The following is a 7,103-nucleotide window of genomic DNA, read 5'->3' as shown; positions in this document are numbered from 1 at the left end:
TGTAGAGGGAACACCTGGAAGGACCCACACGGGCAATTCCCGTGCAGTGCTCCCCGCGCACCCCTGAAATACACGTGCCCTGATGGAATCCCGTGTGATACTTCCTGCGCACCCCTGAAATGCACGTACCCTGCTGATTTTACGTGTGATACTTCCCGCGCACCCCTGGAATACACGTACCCTGATGGAATCGCGTCTGATACTTCCCGCGCACCCCTGAAATACACGTACCCTGCTGATTTTGCGTGTGATACTTCCCGCGCACTACTGAAATACGCGTACCCTGATGGAATCGCATGTGATACTTTCCGCGCACCCCTGAAATACACGTACCCTGCTGCTTTTGCATGTGATACTTCCCGCGCACCCCTGGAATACACGTACCCTGATGGAATCACGTGTGATACTTCCCGCGCACCCCTGAAATACACGTACCCTGCTGATTTTGCGTGTGATACTTCCTGCGCACTACTGAAATACACGTACCCTGATGGAATCGCGTGTGATACTTCCCGCGCATCCCTGAAATACACGTACCCTGCTGCTTTTGCGTGTGATACTTTCCGCGCACCTCTGGAATACACGTACCCTGATGGAATCGCGTGTGTTACTTCCCGCGCACCCCTGATGTACACGTTCCCAGGACAATCGCGTGTGAAACTTCCCGCGAACCACTGAAATACACGTTCCCCGCTTGGCGTTTGCTGTTTGGCTTCCCTGTGAACTGGTCCAGGGTTAGCGCAGCCCTTTGCAATGATTTCGGAATTTTGAAGGCCTTTCCTTGCGCGAGGGTGTTCTTGGGGGCGTAACTGGCGCTGCTGCAGGGTCGCTGTGCCACTGCGCCACGGCTGGTTTTTGAGGCTAAAATCCATGAATACGCTGTGCGATGAAAAGGATTTTATCGCACGTGGCTGGCGCAGTGTATCGCACGGGGACACTGAGCGCCAGCCGCGGCCGCCACTTTTGTGCGAAATTCTATGAATTACCCTGTTAGTCTGTAATTTATTGTTTCTCATGTTGTATGTCTCATGTATCTTTGTGAATGCATCTAATTCTTGTTTGGTTTTTTCGTTCTTACTCGTATGTTTCCAGTTATAATACGTTTTTTACTATAATTTACATGCATTGTTATTCATTGAGTCTGCTTTCAATATAATCGTTTTTCATGGTTGACTTGTCCAATTTTGGTTTAAGTTTTAGGCTTCATGATGTGTTCTATTATGAATTATCTTGAACACTTTTGGTTCTCCCTCGGATGTCGAATAAGAGGACACAAATCTTAGCAAAGAGTGATCAAAAAACCCATTAGTTAAATGTTTGTTTAACATTTTACCCTTTTGGACGTGACCCTTGCACCTACCCCGCTTGGCTCTTCTTGGCTCATATTGCCAAGTTAACGTGTGCTTATCAAAATCTGAAGATGGCCTCCGGGGGTGGAGGTAAGGGAGACCCATCAATTGTCTGTGGGGCAATGTGACCCAAAATGACTCTAATAGAGAACTAAAGTGACAGCATTTTTCAAATTCAAATGTAAACTGCTTTAATTTTACAGAGAATTCCCAGCCTGACGATGGGGCATATTCAAACAGCATGTGAATCTATGAAACATACCAATGCTGGAGAACACGAGTTACAGGTAAGTAACTTATTCCTTACTGTGCAATAAAGAAAAAGTAATCTAAAATATTTCTGGGTGTCAAAGTAGCTACAGTAGGCTATGGTTAGTAAGTGGGATCAATAAATAGCCTTTTCAAAAGCTACCTTTTCTTTGTAAACCCTGTCTTTATGAGATTCCACACTATGAGCATTTGAGGGGCCTTTGCTTTAGCACAATGGTTTGAGCCTTGTTAAGACCTAGTACTCAGGGCTTCTCTTCTGACCTGGCGGGTTTAACACCGCCCGCCTGCAGGCGGACGTGGAAACACCGGCACCATCACAAGATGGTGCTGGTGTTTCCATGGTCCCCATTCCCATTGAGTCCTATGGGACTCAATGGGAATGGGGATTTACCGAATTCCGCCTCTGGAATTCCCGGGTCACCGGGGTTGTAATGCCCCGGTAATTCTGGGAATCACGGAGGCGGAATTGTAATAGGACTCTGGCGGTAACTGAGTCGGAAAAATCGGCAGGTTACCGCCGGACTCGTAATGAGGCCCAATGTTTTTGTATTTGCAGGCAGATGGGATGTAAGTTTACTCCTACTTGCCACAGATAAACTGAGTATCCAATCCAATTCTTTTATTTTTTTTAGGACTCTTGATGGATTTTTAATCAAGTCTTCTTCCGAGCACTCAACAGTTTTTAATAGCACTAAGTTATCGTCTCTCCATATATTTAGCATTTTACAGTTTGATTCACGTATTTCTGTGGTGATCAAACCATGAAGGAAAGTACTATTTGGGATGACGCATTTCCTGAAGAGCATTAGTGTATTGCAGTCTAAGGTGCCCTGTAATGACAGCAGAGTCAATTTGCGTCTGATCAATGAGACTGAGATTGTGTTTGGCAGTCCCAACGCCGTCCTCCAAAAATAGACCTCCAATTTGGGCCATATCGTTTTGGGTAAGTATGGCATAGCCTCCGTTCCATAGGTCACTGTAGGGACAACCTTCGACTTGTACAAGTTTAGGATTGGGATAGTGGAGAAGCGGACACATATATAGCAACATCTATTACTTTTTCCTCTAACAGACTTTGGTTAGGTAAAACAGAGGTTCCTGTGCTTTGCTGAACAGCTTCAGTTGTGGGTTCTGCCTTTTGGATTGAAATCACTGCTGCAAGGTCCTGCTCCTCCACCTCCTCTTGTGGGTCTTCTCCATCAGAGGGGCATTGCCTTCTATCCATATTGGATCTGGTCTGCATCCCTCTGCCTCACTCCGGTTGGTTTCTCAACAGCCAGACGTCATCCCTAATGGCAACCCAGAATCTGAAATTCATGGGACGCATGTTCAACACTGTAAAGGATTGCCCTCAAAAGATCGAGAAATTTGAAGGACGTACTAACCCATGCCAGAATAGATAATAAGACTCAGAGATCTACCATTTGGAGTATGAGGGAAATTCGGGGACATCACCCATGTGGAACATGTATGGCTTGCCGCTTCACCAAAAAAATGAACTCATTTTGGATTGAAAACAAGGAATGGCAATTAAGACACTTTACCAATTGCAAGACAGCCAATGTTATCTACATCATAGAATGCCCCTGTGGCCTACACTATGTGGGACAAGCAAAAAGGCCAATTCACAAAATAATAGGGGAACACAAATCACAGATCAGGTGCAGATCCCTTACTGCCGCCCTGGTTTCACATTGTGTGGAACAGCAACATTGCCCAGATGCAATGTTATGGTGGGTGGTTGATGCAGTTTCGAATACCACTAACGTCTCCAATGCACTAAATCACAGGGAGGCTTGGTCGATCTTTAAATTGAAAACAATATCCAATGGACTTAATGAGGCTGAATCCAGTGGTCCGTATAGCTAGGATATTGACAGCCTCCCCTACATAATAGAGGGCAACTCCATTTGTTAATGAAACACAGCAGTTCCACTACCAAGAGCCTTTATTCTATATGTTCTTCCATTGGAGGTTGCCATTAATGATTGAAACCCCCTCTCATCCTTACCAGCTCCCCTGAGATCAACCCTATTACTACTGTTTAGCACCATATGCTATGGTATTTACAGGAATTTAAGTTTAGCCTTGCCTACACCCCCTCACCTTGGCTATTCCACCCTCAGGCCAGGTCCCTGTTTACAGACTCAGATCTACAGTAATCTGAATTTGCAAATGCATTGATGCTGCGTTTCCAGGTATACAACTCGGTATGCTCTGACACTCACGAGTACAACTACATACTGGCTTAATCCGCACAGCCCTTAGCACATTATCACCATAGTACCGAGGGTCTCTGATTACTTGTCTGACACTTCGCAACCTAGGCAACGGTAGGAATTTGCACAGCGCATGCGCGTAGCACTGTCACTAGTCTCGTGTGCGCAGACCCTGTATCAACGGCAGTATACAGCTCAGCGTCTCTCTACCAGCGCCAGCTTTTCCGCGATGGAGACAGACTCTGCGAGTCAATTCGAGACACCGCGAATCATGCTACTTAAAGATAAACCTTGTAACTAACACACCTCCGCGCCTAATAGTTCCCTGCAATCAGAGAGTATCATACGCTTAGCCCTCTTTCTCGGATTGTAGTTACTTCGGTTTGAAGACCTACACGAATATCTTCCCAGCCATCTTGAAAACCACAATTCCCGGTCACTATAAAAGCAAGCCAAGCACGCCTGCACACTAAGGTTTGCCCCTTTGTTTGCAATTAATTTCGATATTTTCCAACAATACTGCAAACGTAAAATGTGACACTTGTACTGCTATGCACATTGATACAAATACCATGTTCTGACAGCTGTGCACACATGCATTTTTTTGCCCCACAGCTTCTGTGCCCCAGAACACATGTGGCTCCAATTATGCCCAAGCCCAACACTTTGAAGCGACCCATTAAGGATACATTACAAGGAATACTCTAAAGGTCAGTCCGTCGCTGTCCTATTTTTAGATTTTTTAAAGGTTTGCCAAAATATGGTGTTTTTATGTCATCTGAGGCTTTTCTAATACACAACAACAATTGGCACTAATAGAGCCCCTCACTTGTCTTATGTCCCACCTACAGGGTGACCTGCTCCAAGCCCAAGAAGTAGCCATTTTGCCGAAACGTCTCTGGATATCGCACCTTCGGTGCCCTTACTGTCCTTACAACCATTTATGAATTGCATGATTGATATCTAGACGTAGATCAATTGTTAGGTCACCCTCTTGCCTGCCAATGCAACTTAGCTTTTTGTTCTTAGTTGCTGTAAGAAAAATAAATCAAATATGAAACCATGAGATGTTACTCCACGAGGCACTAGAGGTGAAGGTTTTTCACAGTTTCCACTGCACTCATTTGTATAAAAAGGTTATAATGGGTTTGATGATTTTCTCTTCAGAAAAATATATGTACAAAATTCCAGAAAAAAGAAAAAAGAATGTGATACAGAATTATGTATACTAAAAATAAGCAAATGAACAGCAAAATAAAAAAGCATGACAAAATAAGATTACGTTTACAAAAACTAGAAAGTAAACGTTTGATTCCAGACGACAGGACGACCCCCTTGTGTTTCCAACACTATAAAGTGCCCAGTTTCCCTTCGTCCAGCGCAGGCTCTTAAGCTCAGACAAGATTTGCAGCTCTCCTGCTTCCAGAGGGGATCTGGTTGCAACAGTGTTTGTCATTAACTGGGTGAGGGGTCATCTCAGGCCACTGAAGAAACTTCTTTTGGCCCGCTGGCAGGTGTCCTGCCAGAACTACAGTGAATGGGGTCCCATGAAGGGGGGATTGGTCAGTAAGATGGAATGGTGGCCGTAGGATTCCAATCATCTGCCATGGTTTCCCCTTTACCAATCCCTATAATCATTCTCACAACAGATACCAATCGGTGGGGCTGAGCTCTACCATGGACAGCAACAAGTCTTCCAATTGGAGGAAACTGTTGGCGATATGGGAATCCTTTTGCTCCTTGGCCCAACACCTCTAGTTGAAGGCTGCCCTTGTCCATACAACCAGGTCACCATGAACTACAACAATAGACAGGGAGGGACCTGGTCCCCTTCACTCGAAGAGGCAGCATCTCGGATCATGGATTAGCCAGATTCGCACCTCCTTTCCATAAGGGCATTGTGTCTCCCAGCACCCTCAGAACCAGGACAGATACTCAGCGGGCAATTTCCTTCTTCATTGGAATACTCCCTCTCTGTCCAGACCTTGGGACTGATCTGCTTCTGACTGAGGTCAAAGGATCAGTTTGCCTCCAGAACAGAAACTCTCCTTGCCCCGTTCTTCTCACTGGTCAGGGACGAATGCCACAGGATCATCTCTCGGGTTTTAATCCCTTTCCTCTTCTCCAGATACTCTTACTTCGCATCAAGAGGGAAATGCCTTAAATCATCCTAATTGCACCCAGATGGCTGAGGAGGAAGGTATGACTCCCCTCCTTCTGCTCTACTCAGCCAGTTTTGCTCACACTTTCAGCCCCCACACCCTAAGGCAGCCTGTTATTCCATTGCTAAACCTTAGAAAGCTCCATCTGACAGACGGGCTCTTGAAAAACTAGGGCTTCAGAGGGAAGGGCTCTCACCGCTTGTGGTGGCACTCCAGGGTTATAAAAAGCCCTCCACCCTTGATACCTATCCTCAACACTGGAGGTTATTCTTCAATTGGTGTTTCCAGGCCCACCTAGACTCCTCTCTTGTGACCCCATCCAGGTTCTTGTATTTCCTAAACAGGGATTTTCTCTTGGCTTGGTGGTCTCCTCCATAAAATAAGAGCTCAACTGACAGCCATCCATACAGCTCCCAAATCCTGGGTTCCCCCTCAAAGTCAGTGGCATTGGCAATCCAAATCCTGAAGGGGTTTGAGATTTCTCATCCTCACGTCAGGTCTCCAATCCCCACCTGGAACATCCTTTTAGTCCTTTAGGCCTCCTCCTCGGAGCCCATATAACCCATAGAAATGATCCTCATTTCTGACAAATGTCTTTCTGTTTGCTATGGCCTTGGTTGGGCAATTTAGGCTGCTTCATTTGCAGCCCTCCCATTGTGAGGCTTTTCCCTAGAGGGCTCACCCTGCATCCTTCTCCACTGTTCCACCCCAAGGTTCTCTCAGACTTCCACCTGCACAAGGACCTAGTCATCCCCACTTTGTCTTGTGTGAATGATTAATTTTGACTCACAGATAAATGGCAGATATGCACCACTTCCATGCGAACCTGTCCTTGGCAATATTTTGTGTACTGCTTTTGAGTTCTCAGTTTCTGATAGACAAGGAAGAAGTAATCACTAATTACTTACTGGTAATCGTATTACACCAGGTCCTTCCTTTCCTCACCCAGAACAACAACCCACCCTTCACAGTATGGATAGTGCTGTATTAACTTCTTGGATTGACCAGGGCGGTTGCGGTTTCAGGCTATACACCTCCGCCTTTGGAGGCAGGCCCATCAGGCTTTATGTATTGTCGCTGCAGAGTTCATGTCATTGAGCCAG

At 45.8% G+C, this 7,103-nt stretch overlaps 1 long non-coding RNA gene across 1 annotated transcript; it reads left to right on the top strand.

The window, feature by feature from the left end:
* Positions 1-4,031: 4,031 nt before the first annotated feature.
* On the top strand, positions 4,032-5,037 carry LOC138526597 (uncharacterized). The gene is made up of 3 exons (XR_011283646.1): positions 4,032-4,312; positions 4,454-4,548; positions 4,690-5,037. It is a non-coding gene; the product is annotated as an uncharacterized lncRNA (long non-coding RNA).
* The last annotated feature ends 2,066 nt before the right edge of the window (positions 5,038-7,103 follow it).

The sequence above is a fragment of the Ambystoma mexicanum genome, chromosome 7p (assembly GCF_040938575.1).
Source record: "Ambystoma mexicanum isolate Mex_15411 chromosome 7p, UKY_AmexF1_1, whole genome shotgun sequence".
NCBI lineage: Eukaryota > Metazoa > Chordata > Amphibia > Caudata > Ambystomatidae > Ambystoma > Ambystoma mexicanum.
This window is presented reverse-complemented; position numbering and strand designations above follow the sequence as displayed.